Raw genomic sequence first — 17,734 nt, 5'->3', positions numbered from 1 at the left:
TATTTAATTAAATAGAAAATTAATATTTAAGTTGATTTTCATCATCATACTTAAATATTTGTAATTTTTCTTATATATTTAATTAAATAGGAAAATTATATTTTTTTGTTGTAAATTAATTTTATTAATTAATTTTGGGCCAACATTAAATTAGAATAATTTTTCCAGGATTTATTTTTTATTTTAATATGCATTTTTCGAAAATTGTATTCTTATATACTTTAATTTTTCGAAATGCAATATATATTTATAGAAAATTAAATTTGAGTTGTAAATTAATTTAAATTAATTTTGTAACAACTTAAATATTTTTTTCTAAATATTTATTGGAAATTATTACTAAGATGGAAATAATTCATGTTATTTTCATATCCATCTAAGTAAAATTTATAAATATTAAATTAAAATTTATATTTAGAATTTTTCATTCTAAATTGGAAATTTTAAATAAATAAATATATATTTAAAATAAATAGAATAAATAAAGAGAATAAAAGAAAATACAACTCTTTTTAAATAATGAGCTTTATTATCAAGAGACATTCGATCTCCATTGTGGGTTTTACACCGCGTTTGTTTTAGTGAGTAATCCTCCCTAATGGAGGAACGTTCATTAGCAATTTCGCACCGTTTAACCTCGCATGATAAGTAGTTTGTAAGTGTTTTGTATGGTATGGATCACCCTAATGGTGGCGACCATACTTGACTTGCAAATTATGAAACAATGGTGGAAGCTCATAAGATAGAATTGCCTTGACTCTCGCCTAAACGGACAACGCTGAATTCCAATCTTGATCGAATAAAAGGTTGCTAGAATGTTTAACATTTTAGACGAGCCGACAACTCTATTCAATGAATGGTAGCTTTGACTCTCGCCTAAACTAGACACCGATATCGCCTTGTTGAAAACCTTGGAAATTATTTAGGATTGTAAGTTTTAGTATTTTCACTTGTCATTCCTACTTACTATATGTTTATAATTTCGAATTGTGTATGAATTTATATTGAACCATGTTATTTTCTCGTTATTAAGTTGTAGTTTAATTTCGAATCTTCATTGTTGGTCTAACTTGGCTTGTTTATCTAATGAGATAAATCCCTAAGTGGATTTTCACCATTAGACATACATAATAGTGTTAGATCTCGAAAGATAAATATTGTATATGCGACATCTAGCTGTTCATCAATTGATGACACCTTAGACTAGTATTTTTACGATATAAAACAAGAAGATTATATAAATAAGATTACTTTGACTTTCGCTAATCGAAGCATCGTTGGATTCTTATTTTAAACGAAATTATCCTAATTCCTCTTAGCTTATTCATTTCGAATTAGCTTTCAAATATATCATTGGATGAATGGTCTATGAATCATTTCATGTCATTATATTTTCTCTTAAGAAATTAAATGACGCATATGATTATAACCCCCGAAATTCTATTCCCAATTGATATAAATCCTCAATCTTAGAAATCTCCTACTTGTATGGGCAAATCTGACTTAGAGTTTGTATTAGTAGTGGTGGTCCAAGAAAGAATTACTCATTAAATTTGGTTGAATTTAAGTCTTTGACTTTAATTTTAGAATCCAAATAGAAATTTTCTTAAATTTCTAATTCCGTATCATACCATGCTTACACTTTCTCAAGTGTTTAATATCCATTTTTTATTAATGGATTAAAATGTATGGAATGTGGAGTTAAGTATTCGTGACCAGGGATCCACTTGAAGTATTCTAAGAACTCTTTCGATGTAACTAAACCTATGTCATCAAAGACACTACCACATTTTCTTAATCTATGGCATTTGTATCTTGTTCATAGTGGTTTTGACAAGATCAATCTCTCGCAAAGAGTTAATATGCCTATATCCATCGAAAGTAGTTCATCTCATTCGAAGATGGATGTACATTCGGGGATGGATATGAGTTTTTCGTTGCATTCTTAAAACGATAACTCTAGATTATACCTTATGCAAAGAAATTTGAAATGTTTAAATATTTCATTAATTTCTAGCAATGGTTAAAACCATTAAGGTAAGTGGTTAAAGATCTTGCGAACCGGTATAGGGGTGGAGAAATAGTTAGTAGATATGCGGTTCAAAGATCATTAAATTGATTTTTGAATTATATCCAAACTTACCTCCCGTAAATTTCGAGTTGCATGTTGATGATTAGTTACTAGTCGTTGCCTAAATCCTTCTATGGTAATACAATTTCGAATGATGTAATGGTTGTATACTTAATGTAAATCATTACTAGATTCATGGATGACCTAATCAAAATCTTAAGAAAAGCTAGAACCGTTAACCATGTTTTCTTAGCTATTCTAAGTGATTAGGGGTGGACCATCCCATCATGTCAATAGATAAGAAAGTGTTTGTTCAAACAAATACTACTTTTCTAAGAAAATGACTAAGTCCGAAAAACAAGTAGCAAATAAAGGAGATACTTAATTCTTGATTCCAAAAGTGTTCTATCATCTTATATGACATATGATGATCCCACTCGCCTCGTTGTCTTGTCACAACCGAAGAGATCAATACCATTTAGTTTTCTTAGACATAATTCACGGTACCTTGTCGTAGTGGGAGAGTTTCTAGGAACTCACCTTCTTATGACTTGGGAGACACTAGTGATTAAAATCCATTGTGAGTTTAAACAAGTAATGGATTGTCAAGATAAGAAACTAAGAAGAAAGCCAATAGAACTATGGTTTAATCCATTCACATGGAGTAACCTAAAGTTTTCTATTACAAGGACATAAAAGGAAATTTTCGTTTATAAGTCCATTCAATGGACTTAACAAAACTTCCCGTTCCTAGTATTATAGGTTTGAGTTTATCTAAACCTATGGCTTGTGGTATACCCGGGTAATTACTTACTCTAATGCAAGCAACTTACTTTAGTAAGATGTCAAGCATTTTCTTTCTAATGGCAATCCATAGAAGCTTCACAACTTCTTAGGCATAGATTTTATTTATCTAAGGAAAAGTCTCAACTATTCCGTAAAAGATAAAGCCATGGAAAAATTTCTTATATCAACAGTGAGAGGTCTTAGATATGCTTTTGTATGCCTTAGACCGTACACCGCTCGTTGAGTGGGAGTAATGAGTAGGTATCGATTAATCCGTGAGAAGAACATTGGAAGACAATCAAGTAAATCTTAAGATAAAGAAGAGGAACTATATGTTAGTCTATAAGGGTGTGTTTAAAACTCTTAGACTACACCATATCGATTTCGAAATTTGCCTATGTGCTAAGTAAATCTTTCCGATAAGATGGTGGTTACTGCGGGGGTGGAATAGTGATTTTGGAGAAGTGTAAAAACCTATCTGAAGTCTACCCAGGTCTACCAGAGAGACCGAATGTTAAAGGCAGGAAAGTTACTTATTCAGCCTAAGGAAAGTTCTATACATCTTTGGCACCATTCCAATTGCCTTAAACTACTAGTGTTAATTTCCCGATTAACCAAAAGTAGTTGCCAAAGGTATAGAATCCAAAGTATCCCAAGAGAGTAGACATATAGAGAGGAATTTCACATTATCAATGATTTTCAGGATTAAAGGAAGAGTAATGGTGGAGAAAAAGGTAGTGGTTAATTCAACCTTTCAGCTCCTATTACGAGGAGTTTACTACTACTACACTTGATTTGTATATCAAGGTGTTGAGATTATTTGAAACGCACTTTTTGTTTTATATTAGTGCAAGTGGGAGTTTGTTGGGTTTTATGCCCTAAATAAAACTCATTTCAATATAATCGTATTTACTTATTAATATAGATCGTAAATAACATTTACTGTTGCATGGTTCACATGATTTATTTCATGATTATATGTACATAATGTATGAATTCATCTGAAACCCTTTTCACATACTTGATCCTGTTTATTGTGTCGTCAACACATTGGAAAGTAAACATGACTATGTGAATAAAGTTTCCTAGATTTATCAGACATGTGGTTTTACCGATATGATAATCTACAAATAAAGAGTTTACTTGTATTTGGAGAAATACTATGTTCTTTCCAGAACATTGGTTAAAGTAAAGCTCAAAGTTGGATGCATGGAGTATGCATCTAAGGGACCGATATTGAACTTTGACTTAGATTTATTAAACCTACCGTAATATCTATTCAAGTCAATATCGCCTAGTTGATCCTAGATCAAATGATCTTAATCCCCGATATGATTAGGCTCAATCTCGAGAGGCTATTCGTGTTCTTTGATTTGTTAGTTAAGCCTACTTTTAGGTCAGGGTGATACGTACATTTTGGGAACACGGTAGTGCAATTGAGTGGGAGCGCTAGCATAAACATGGAATCTATAGCTTCTATCTGGCAAATAGTAAGCAAAGGATGATCTCCTTCGAGCTTGACCAAACGAACATAAATGGTGGAGTACTCATTTCACATTCGATGAAATATTATTTATACGGGGTCAAGTGTTTTAAGGAATAAATACATTGTAGGGTGTAAATGGTAATTTAATCCCTTTACAAGGAGATCATTCATATAGAGGATCATTGATCACATTAGGATTATAACAATGGATAACTAATGATGTGTCTATATGGTGGAACATATAGAGCATTCTATATACTGAGAGTGCAATTCTAAGTTCTATGCGTGGATTCAACGAAGAATTAATAAGTTAGTGAATTTTAGTGCTAAATTCTTGATCTACTTATTGGAAGCTCGGTTATATAGACCCATGGTCCCCCCACTAGTTGAGATAATATTGCTTGTAAGACTCATGTAATTGGTTTTGATTAATCAATTATAATTCACAAGTTAGACTATGTCTATTTGTGAAATTTTCACTAAGTAAGGGCGAAATTGTAAAGAAAGAGTTTATAGGGGCATATTTGTTAATTATGATACTTTGTATGGTTCAATTAATAAATATGATAAATGACAATATTATTTAATAATTATTTATAGTTATTAAATAGTTAGAATTGGCATTTAAATGATTGAATTAGGAAATTGGCATTTTTGAGAAAATCAGATACAAAAGGTGTTAAAATTGCAAAATTGCAAAGCCCAAGGCCCAATCCATTAAGTGTATGGCCAGCCACCTTTGTAGCTTTTTTAAATTGTTTTTTTCATTATTTTAATGCCATATAATTCAAATCTAACCCTAGTGGAATGCTATAAATAGATAGTGAAGGCTTCAGAAAAATTACACTTTTCTTCTGACTTTTCTATTCGAAAACTGAGCCTTCTCTCTCCCTATCTTTAGCTGACCACTCTCTCTCTTCTTCCTTGATAATTTCGAAATCCTTAGTGTATGAGTAGTGCCCACACACATCAAGTGATACCTCAATCATAGTGAGGAAGATCGTGAAGAAAGATCATCAGCAAAGGAGATTCAGCATCAAAGATTCAGAGAAAGAGATCCGTGTTCGAGATATTGATAATGCTCGCGCGTAAAGGAATCAAGGGCTAGATATCTGAACGGAAGGAGTCATTATATTCCGCTGCACCCAATGTAAGGTTTCTTAAACTTTATATGTGTTTATTTCATCGTTTTAGAAAGTTCATATTTAGGATGTTAATAAACATACTTGTGAGTAGATCTAAGATCCTGGTAAAATAATTTCCAACATGAACGTCATTAGCTCATGTCCTGCAGTTCCATCCACCAACTAGTCGATCCTTGGTAGTGGAAAGCAATCCTTAGGACACGCCTTGTTTAAATTTGAAAAATCGATGCAAGTTCTCTAAGTTCCATTTGGTTTTGGGACAAGGACAGGATTAGATATCCACGAGCGGTAAAATGCCTCGCGTATAAAGTCGTTAGCTAACAATATATCCACTTCCTCCTTGAGTGCCCCTTGTCTTTCAGAATCCAAGGGTTGTCTTTTTTGTCTCTTGGTTGGGTACTTTGGGTCGATATTCAAGTGGTGACAAATAACTTTAGGGTCAATCCCTATCATATCTGAGTGGCTCTAGGCGAACTGATCCTGGTTTTCCTTAAAAAACTTATTAGTTTCTATTTTAGTTTTTCATCCAGATTTTTTCCAATGAATACACACTTTGTGGGATTTTCTAGATCTAAAATAACTTCTTCCAATTCTTTGATTGGTTTTAATTGATTCTTTTCATCTTGAACTCGAGGATCTAGATCCTTGTCCTGCTTCTTGCCTTCCTCAGTTTTAACTGCCATTAGTTGATGACCAGCTTTTTTATTTTGTAGCTCTATACGATAGCAATCCCAAGGTAGTAGTTGGTCACCTCGCACTACACCTACTCCCTCCGATGTTTGAAACTTTAAAGATAGGTGTTTAATTGAACTAACTGCCCCTAGTCCAATTAGTGCAGGACGACCCAACAATATGTTGTAGGCCGATGGTAAGTCAACAACTAGAAAGTCTTGCATCAATGTGGTGGATATAGGTGGCTCGCCCAAAGTTAACATGAATTCAATAATTCCTTAACTGGCGACACTGTCCCTAGTGAATCCGCACAAATTCACCATGCAAGGTTTTAACTTTGCGTTTTGTAATCCCATTTTCTTCAGTGTATCCTTGTAAAGGATATTCACTGAGCTCCCATTATCCACCAACACCCTTTTTATTCTTTTATTGGCAAGCTGGATTGTAATCATGAGTGGGTCGACGTGTGGGTACCTCACGTGCCTTGTGTCTTCCTCTAAAAACACAATTGGAGGTTCTGTTGGAAATATTTTACCAGGATCTAGATTTACTACCAAGTATGTTTCATTAACATCCTAATATGAATTCTAAAACAATGAAATAAACACATATAAAGTTTAGGAAACCTTACATTGGGTGTAGCGGAATATAATGACTCCTTCCATTCAGATCTCTAGCCCTTGATTCCTTTCTGTAGCAGAGCATAATCAAGATCTGAATCTGGATCTCTTTCTCTCCTTCCTTTGATGCTGATTCTCCTTCTTGTTATTTGGATTCTTCACAGTCTTACACACTATGATTGAGATACCACTTGATATGTGTGGGCACTACTCTATCACTCAAGGTTCGAAATTCAAGAGAAGAAGAAGAGAGGGGGGCGGCTATGGCTTTTCTTTGAAAGGAACAATATGCAAGTCATAGTTTCCTGAAGCCAACACTTTCTATTTATAGAATGCCAACTAGGTTTAGGTTAAAATTGTATGGCATTAAAATAATGGAAAAATAAATGGTAAAAGGCTTGCATAGTGGTCGGCCATATAAGGAAATTAGGCCTCACTTTGCAACTTTCCCATTTTGTCATTTTTCAATCCCATTTTCTCAAAAATGCCAATTTTTCAATTTTAACCATTTAAATGCCAATTTTAATTATTTAATAACTAAAAATTAATTATTAAATAATATTGTCATTTAATATATTTATTAATTTAGACATATAAAGTCTCTTAATTAATAAATAAACCTAGAATCCCTTTTCTTTACAATTTCGCCCTTGTTTAGTGAAAATTCATAAAGTAGACATAGTCTAACTTTAGAATTATAATTGATTAATTAAAATCAATTAATTGAGTCTTACAAGCAGTATGGTCTCAATTAGTATGGGGACCATGGGCCTATATTTCCGAGCTTCCAATAAGTCAAACCGAATTTACCAAGTAAATTCCCTAACTTATTTATTCCTTATTGAATCCACACTTAGAACTTGGAATTGCACTTTCAGTCATATAGAACGCTCTATATGTTCCACGATATAGATACGCTATTAGTTATCCATTGTTATAATCCTAATTTGATCAATGACCCTCTAATAGATGATCTACATTGAATAGGAACTAAATTACCGTTACACCTTCAATGTATTTTATCCTTAAAACACTTAGCTCCGTATAAATGATATTTCAGCGAAGTGAAATGAGATCTCCACCATTTATCTCTGTTTAGCCAAGCTCGAAGGATATCATCGTTTCACTTCTAAATTCCTATAGAAGTTATAGACTCCATATTTATGTTAGCGCTCCCACTCAATTATACTATCATGTTCCCAAAATGTACGTATCACCCTGACCTAAAAGTAGGCTTAACTAACAAATCAAAGAACATGTATAGTACTCTTGAGATCGAACCTAATCATATCAGGATTAATATCATTTGATCTAGGATCAACGGGTGATATTGAATTGAATAGATATTATGGTAAATTTTAATATATCTAATCAAAGTTCAATATCGGTCACTTTAGATGTATACTCCATACATCTGATACTGATAAACTTTGCCAATGTCCTAGAAAGGACATAACATTTATTCAAGGTGTAAGAATACCTATCGATGATTATCATGTCAGTCTAAATCCAGTGAACTGACAAATCAGGAAATAAACTTTTGAACATATAATTAAGAGTATATTCCACTGTGCTGACAACACTATAATCATTAACAAATTCATATGTTCTAGACTTAAATAGAATTCATACATTACATATATAATCATGAAATAAATCATGTGAACCATGCAACATAAAAATATTATTTCTAATCTTTATTAATAAGTAAATCTGATTATATTGAAATGGGTTTTATTTAGGGCACAAAACACAACAGGTTCCTCAGTCTTAGCTTTCTTTGATGGTTCTGGAGTGAAAGCTGACCGCTCGTTCTTGATTTCTTAACATATCTCTTTTGGGCATTGCTACTTTCTCTAGCGAGATGTGGCCCTCCTGAGATAACCAAAATGTCCTCTCCTTCAACAGGAGGAAGTTGTAATCTTTGGTTGCCTGGGTTATTGGGTGGATTTGGCTGGTTTTGTCCATTACCTAGTCGCTTTACATATTGTTGAAAGTAACCACGCGAGATAAGGCTCTCTATCTCGTCCTTCAACTGACGACATTCATTCGTTGTGTGCCTAATGTCCTTGTGAAATCTACAGAATTTTGTCAATCCTGTTTGTGCCTCGCATGTATCATGGCCGCAGGCTTGCGAAATGCAACCCTGTGCTCATGCGCGAGAAAGATATTTTCTCGAGTTTCATTAAGCTCGGTATAAATAGTGTAAATTGGCACATACTTATCGTGCTTTTTTTGTTTTTTCTTATCTTTGGCTAATTCCTTGGAGTCATCTTTCCTTTTTATGCTAGAGCCTCCTAGATTGTCAGCCTTCGTCAAGACGGTGCTGGCTTGGACAGTGCTGAGTTTACTTCCCGAGCCAGTCTTTATCAATTTCATCTCTTTCCTTGCTTCCTCTTTTTGTACAAACACTTGAGCTCTTTCATTGAACACACTGATGTTTTTTACAGGACGACCCTGTAAGTCATCCCACAGCCCGCCTCCAACTATCTAGAGATCAGTCGTAATCCCTACTTGAAGAGCAATACGCTGTATACTCTCGTTCAAGTTTCTAACTCTAGCAGCAACTGTACTAAATCGACTCATTTATGCCTTTAGTGACTCACCTGGCTTCTGCTTTACGTTAGTGAGGGAAGACGCTTCAGGTCGCCTATCCCTTGCCGCCTGAAATTGTTTCTTGAAATCTTTAGATAACTATTCCCATGAGGTAATTGAGTTATGGGTGAATTTATTGAACCAGCTGCTCGCTGCCCCAATCAACGAGGTGGGGAATTAAATACAACGTAAGTTATTCGTGACATTGTTGGCTCACATTATTGTATTAAAGTTGTTCAGGTGAGCGAACGGATCTGTAGTCCTATCGTACGACGAGATGTGAGGGCTTTTAAATCCCTGGTGAAAATCAGTTCTCATAATGTTTGGATGGAAAGGTTTGAGCTCCTCATCTGAGTCGTAATCAGGCAGTTTTCCATCTTGATATTTCTTGAACTTATTTTCCAACTAGTTGATTCGCAGTTGGTTTGGATCCTCTAGCTTTTGGTTGGAATTGAGCCGTTTGCATAAATCGGGCTTCCTCCGATTGAATTGCTCCCGAAGATCTGACCGTCTTCGATCATAGTTTCTTGTTGACCTTGTACCTAAGTAACTCTTAGATTGGCTACTCCTTGTATGACTTATACTCTCTTGATCATTACTACGCTGAGGTCTATTTCCTCCTTGCGTAGATCATATGTGATCTCGAGATCTAGTATGTCCCGAGCTAGAACTTTCCTTGTCATGTACAGGCCTTCTCCTTTGGGAGAGGTTTGATACATGTCCCCTGCCGGGGTTTGTATACGCCTCCTCCCTATCAGTGTGAGAAGGACATTGACGGTGTCTTAGTGGCAACCCACTTGTCCTAGGTTGAGTCCCAAGATTTCTCTCGTTACCACGAACGATTTCTCGTTCCCTAGTCCTGGGTTGTCTTATGTTCTTGTTTTTATAAGAAGATTCTGGTAAATCATTGTTTTCATTCCCCTGGGTTGTGAATCCTCGGGGTCTCTGAGGCACTTCTTGACGAGGTGCCTGATTATTTAGAAGTTCATCTTCAGGAACATCCCCAGTTTCCCCAGGTTGCTCCTCCTAAGTGTTCTGGGGGTCTTCCTGAGCCGTCTCCTGCCTCTTGGTTCTCGAGCCCCGAGGTCTACCTTCGGCGTTCTCACTCCAGGATCAGATTGATTTTGTGTGTTGTTTTCTTGTGTCGCCCTGGCTGCAGTTGCCTCCCTTTCCAACTCAGCATTTTGTTGGTTTGCCTCATCCAGACGTTGCCAGAGTTGATGATTTTCCAACTCAACCAACGGTACATACCTAGTGGGATCGTAGGCACCCTCACTCATATGAGTAAAACCACCAGCATTTGTGTTGGGTTCCTCATTCCCAGTTTCTAGGTTTTGATCATCATCACGTTGGCTTCTTCTTGAACGTGTTCATCGTGTTGAACGAGTTGTTCGTGAATTGGGTGGCCTCCGAGAACCCATTGACTCTTTTCCAGGACGACGATTAGCCTCTTCAAGATGAATGTTGTCATTATTCCCATTATCAGCCATGGAGAAGACATTCCTTTTTTGGTTAGGAGGGATTTTTCGAAGCTTTTATCACATAGGCTCTCAAAGAAAGCACAAAACTGTTAACGCAGATTTTTGTTAACGATTATGAGCTTATTTTGTAATAAATCAAACACAAATATAAAGAAAATAATAACGATGACACCAAGATTTTTACGTGGTTTTGCAGTTAACTCTGCATAGTCCACGAGTCTATCTTATTCAAATATTTTTGGATACAGGATTAGGGTTTCTACAATCAGTATGCTCCCTTTTCTCTCTAAGATTTTTTTTGTCTCCTTTTTTGTAGAATCTGCCCCTATTTATAGTAATATAGATTCACAGTTAATTACATTTAAGTTTGAATCTTATAACAATATTCCCCGAAATTGTGGGCCTTAATTACGCTCCAAGTAAATACGTGCAGTCAATACTAAATCACACGATTGTGATTTAAACCATTTGTAAGGAGATCAACGGTGACGTGGATTTGAACATGCTACCAAATGTATCTCGTTGAGGCGTCTCGCCTAGTACATAAGTGTATGACCTAGTTTACATGCATTCCAGCAATGGCATGAGCACCAATGTACTGAGCAAACTTAAGAACTGCTCTTTGACGATAAGGTCTTGGAGGCTGGACAATCATGTCCTTCAAGTTATTCCACTTAGTTATTATAATGTATATTATACGCTAAGTGTTTTAATAACCAATTCACCTCGTCAATGCTTCTTTACATACAGCAAGGTAGATGTCTCACTATGCGTTGTCTATGTCTCTCTTAGGATTATGCCTTCTGATGCAAAATGGTTTCTCGTCAATAGATAAATTAATAGTTTGTACATCCTGATCTTGCTTAACACTGTGTAATCAGCGAGTTATAATTATACTCTATCAATTCTGCATTTAATGAGTTATTCCATTTTGTATTTAATGATATAATTACCATTATATTTATTGATTCATATTCTCTGAGATTGACAAGTGTTACTTTACGAAGTACAACCGAATTTTGGGTATAACAAAAACATAGGGTACCTAACTTGTATTTAGATGAAACACAGGGTACCAAATGGGTAGACACCCATAGTTATTTAATATATTAAAATTATTTATATAAACTAGATTTTTAAAAAATTAGTTGGATATTTGAATTTGAATTGACATATTTCAAGAATTTGTTAGATTTAAATATTTTTCAAATATTTTCTAACAACCTAATTTGAATTCAAATTAAAATATATTTTTTAGATATTTTATTTTAAAATAGAAATATCTTAACCAACTTTCTATATCTTATTACATTGTTTGTTTATTTAATTTAATTATTTAATTCAAAACTTTTTTTAACAAATCTATTATTTATTTGATTTAAATTGCTATGATTAACTTGTTGATAAATTCAATGATCTAAATTAATCATAGTCCAATTGTCAATAGGTTAAGGGTTTTTTTGTACGCCGTATTACACCGTATTGTATTATATAGTATTATATTAAATTGTATTTTATGTAAAATTATATATGGTATTAATTTTTATAGACACCTAAATATATAATATTTTAGTATAAATTAAAGTTTAACATAGTATTATATAAAAATATGATGTATAATCCAATTCAATATAATTTGTAATTTCTTTCATTTGTGATAAACCTAGTAACATGATAGGGCCCATCCAAATCATTTGTTTTTGTGAGCCTATATATTTGCTATTGGGCTTAGATGCATATAAAAAAACCCATTTATCTTAGATATTTAAATAGACTAGGTTGTTGAAAATAAAATATCACATTGATAGTTTTATTTAGGCCCAATTAGTATTGAGCTAATTCAATTAATAACAATTATTTAATTAAGGTTAAATTCCACACTTTTAGGCCTTGTGTGAGAGTTAGGAGGTCATAGTAGCGGGTACAACATACTGAGTCCATCCCTCTTTCACATGAATCACCCAACTATGATGAAGGTGTTGGAATTTATTTTACCAGGATCTATGTTGTTTAACATCCTAAATATGAACTTCTAAAACGATAATAAACACATATAAAGTTTAGAAAACCTTACATTGGTTGTAGCGGAATAATATGTCTCCTTCCACTCAGATCTCTAACCCTTGTATCCTTTCTGTCGCAGAGTATCACCAAGATCTGAGTCCGAACGTCCTTCTCTTCAATTTGGATTCTTTACGATCTTCAAGACTATGATTGAGATACCACTTGATGTGTGTGGGCACTACTCTATCACTCAGGGTTTTCGAAATTAGAAGAAGAAAAGAGAGAGAGAGAGGGGGTCGGCTATAGAAGGATAGTGAGTGGCTCAATTTTTCTGAAGGCAATCTCTTGAATTACTTGAATCTCTTATTTTGGTGTGAGCCATCGCTATCTATTTATAGGTAACCACCAGGTTTAGGTTAGTAATTATTTGGCATTAAAATAATGAAAATATTAATTGGAAAAAACCTCTCCAAGTGGCCGGCCATGGTGTTAATGGCCCCACTTGGTATTTTGCAATTTTGACAATTTTCATTTCTATTTTCTCAAAAACTCCAATTTTCCAATTCTAACCATTTAAATGCCAAAACTGATTATTTAATAACTAAAATAAATTATTAAATAATATTATCATTTAACATAATTATTAATTAGACATATAGAGTCTCTTAATTAATGAATAAAACATAGAATCTCTTTTCTTCACAATTTTGCCCATGCTTAGTGAAAATTCATAAACTAGACATAGTCTAATTTTAGAATTTATAATTGATTAATTAAAATCAATTATCTGAGTCTTATAAGCAGTATGGTCTCAACTAGAATGGGGACCATGGACCTATATTACCGAGCTTTCAATAAGCTGAACTGAATTTACCAAGTAAATTCCCTAACTTATTAATTCCTTGTTGCATCCACTCTTAGAACTTGGAATTGCACTCTCAGTTATATTGAACGTTCTATATGTTCCACCATATATATACGCTATCACATTTAACCATCGTTATAATCTAAATAATCAAAGATCCTCTATATAGATAATTTACACCGAGTAGGGACTAATTTACCGTTTCACCCCTCAATGTATTTTGATCCTTTAAACACTTAGCTACCTGTAAATGATATTTAAGTGAACTAAAATATAATCACAGAAATAAGAGCTCTTTCATTTACATCTATTTAGCTAAGCTCGAAGGAAATCATCACTTTACTTCTAAATACCAGTAGAAGCTATAGATTCCATATTTATGTTTAGCGCTCCCACTCAATCATACTATCATGTTCCTAATACGTACGTATCACCCTGACCCGAAAGTAGGCTTAACTAACAAATCAAAGAACATGAATAGTACTCCTGAGAGTGAACCTAAGCATATCAGGATTAAGATCTTTTGATCTAAGATCAACTAGTGATATTGACTTGGAAAGATATAATGGTAAGCATTATAATATCTTTACTAAGATCAATATCGGTTCAATCCAATGTATACTTTACACATTCGAGACTAGTATACTTTGCCAATGTTCTGAAAAGAACATAACACTTATGCAAAGTGTAAGTACACTTCATCGCTGATTATCACATCAGTTAAATCCAAAGCACTGATGAAACAGGGACTTAGCCTTTTGAATCATATAATCACAATCACATTCCACTGTGTTGACATCACTGTAATTGTGAATGACTATATATTCTCGACTTAACAGATTTTGTACATATATTAAACCATAAACATGAAAACTACATGTTAATATAAATCACTTCTAATCTCTTATTCATAACAAACCAGATTAGATTGTAATAGATTTTATTTAGGGCATAAAATCCCAATAGAAAGCCCATTTACCTTATTTAAATAATTGTACTAGACTAATTATATTAGTTTAACCTAATTAAAATTTATTAGCAACATAATTAATTTTAAAATAAATGAAAAATTATTTTTTCATTAGATTATTTTAAAATTAATTTAGAAAAACATACTTTGTTTAAATGAAATAAATTCTAGATAGTGATTTTTAGTAACTAATTTATTTTTCTAATTAATTAAGTAGAAAAATATATTTAAGTTAAAAATTAATTTTACTTAATTTTAGAATAGCTTAATTTAGAATATTATTTTTGGATATAAATTAGAATTTATAAATAAGCTGATTTTATTCAAGATACTTAATTATTTGCTTATATTTTAAGAAAATTATTTAAATAGAAAATTATATTTATGTTAGAAATTTATTTTTAATTTCATATCAACTTAAATTAGAATAATTTTTAGAACATATTTTATTTTGTTTTAATAATTTTTACTTATGTAATTTTCGAGATCATTTAATTTTTAATTGGAGATATTTTGAAATTTTGAAATTTAGATTAATGTTAAAAATTAATTCTTTAATTTCAGATTAACTTAAATCAAGTAATATTCAATAATAATTTATTAAAATCAATAGACTAAAATATATTATATTTTAATTAAAAAAATTAATAATTAGTTTATGAAATATGCGGATAGCTATTTTCTAAGAAGACTATATTAGTATTTTTCTAGATATATTTAATTAAATAGAAAAATTAATATTTAAGTTAATTTATTTAAGATACATAAATATTAGATAATTTTTTTAAGAAATTTAATTAAATAGGAAAATTATATTTATGTTAAAAATTGATTTATTAATTAATTTTAGACCAACATATATTAGAATAAATTTTAGATATTTATTTTATTTTATTTTAATCTAAACTCAAAAATGTTTTTTTTCATTAAATACATTGAATTTATAATTTGATGATATATATGTATAAAAAAAATTAGATTTGAGTTGAAAATTTTCATTAATTTTGGACCAAGTTAAGTAAAATAATTTTCATAATATTTACTGAAAATTAATACTAATGATAAAAAATTAATTCTATTTATTTTTCAGATCTACCTAAGTGAATAATTTTATAAACATTAAATTAAAATTTATATTTAGAATTAATTAACTTCGTAATTTTAATTAAATATATATAATAAAATAAATAGATTAAAATAAGATATCAAATGAAAATACAATCCTTTAAAGTAATGAGCTTTAGATTAAGGATATTCGATTTCCATTGTTTGTTCTACATGGTTCTTATTTTAATGAGATTCATCCCTAATAAATGTTAAATCATTAGCAATTTAACACCATAGAGTCTTAAGAGATAAGTATTATTGTAAATCTTTTATTCTTAGTAACGATCATTGACTGCTAAGAGTAGGTTTACAAAGTATGAAATAATGGATGAAGCTCACAAAATGAGATTGACCTTAACTCTCGCCTAAACGGGACAACATCAGATTCTTATTTTGATCGAATAAAAGGTTACTAAAATAGTGTTCATTTTGGATGAGCTGACAACTTTATTTAACTGATGATACATTTGACTCTCACCTAAACGGGACACTTATATTATTTAGTTAAAAATCTTGGAATTATAATATTAATTGATATCACAGTGGCGCAATCGTAGTGTCAGGTTAGTAGTACAAGCATAGTATTGGGTTTGACTGATATCTAATTCCAGTTAGTATTAATTGATGCTATCATAGCGATACAAGCATAGTACCAGGTTGGCAGTACGAGTATAGTACTGGTTAAAAGTGATATCATGGTTAATTATACTCTTAGGTATTATTGATGTTATCATAGCGGTACGAACATAGTACCGGGCCCGCAGCGTGATCATAGAACTGGTAATGGCTGATATCATGGTCGATAGTACCAAATGTTAAGAGCATTTTTTATCATCTATTAAGCCTTGTAGATAGGTGTTTAGGCACCTAAATACAAGTTGATATTATGCTATTTGTTATATGCGTTTCTTACTAAGTCTGTTGACTCACATATATTGTTTGCATGTGTAGGTAAAGGAGAGGATAAGGCTAAACACCAATGACTCTAGAGCTTGGGGGTGATTGTACATGTCAAGATGGTTAGACCTGGAGAGTTCGGTCTCGGGACGACTTATTTTGTAGTCATTGTGTGACATGTTTGTAAAACGTAATTTGAGTATGGATAGAAATTTTAGAAATGGGATCCTAACTTTTTGTATGGATATTTATATATATTTATAATGTTTAAAAGATTAAATTTTATACATTTTTTGAAAAGCCATTTGATTAGCAAAGGTGGGCACGGTAACTAGAAAATCATTGTAGCGTGCCTAAGCAGTTGGGTGTTACAATTTTTGGTATCAGAGCCGCCAGTATGTTTATCGAAGACTATCAAGATATGTACAATCATCATCATAAATAAGCTCGACTCATGGTTCTATTAGCTTTTGCGTATTAGTAAGTTATGTGATTAAAAAAAAGCATGTTAATAATATGTTAGTTATTTAAATGTGTTGCCTTAAATTCATGATTGCAGTATTTTGGGTTATATGTGATCTGTCTGACCAACCTGACTTATGGGTTCGCAAGGCAAGTCTTATAATATGGACACCCAGCAAAACACAAGGAGTTAAGATAATATGGTTGAGACTGGAGGTGGTTGGGGAGGTCAGAATCTCACAAATCCCCGTGGACATGGCAAAGGCCATGGAAGGTTTCAAGAAGGTGGTTATGAAAATCCACGACAGGCTCTGTTAGATTTGGAGCAAACGTTCGTTTAGATGGAAGCTAGGATTCAACGTCAAGATGAGAAGATTCAAAGGTTGAGACAACAAGGATCTTCTATCGTACATGTTGGGAATATTTTATCAGGATCTAGATTTACTAACAAGTATGTTGAATTAACATCCTAAATATAAATATCTCAAAAACAATGAAATTAAACACATAAGAGTTTAGAAAACCTGACATTGATTGCAGCGGAATATTATGACTCCTTCCGCTCAGATCTCT

The sequence above is a fragment of the Cannabis sativa genome, chromosome 2 (assembly GCF_029168945.1).
Source record: "Cannabis sativa cultivar Pink pepper isolate KNU-18-1 chromosome 2, ASM2916894v1, whole genome shotgun sequence".
Taxonomy (NCBI): Eukaryota; Viridiplantae; Streptophyta; class Magnoliopsida; order Rosales; family Cannabaceae; genus Cannabis; species Cannabis sativa.
The sequence above is the reverse complement of the archived record's forward strand: the minus strand, read 5'-3'. Positions refer to the sequence as shown.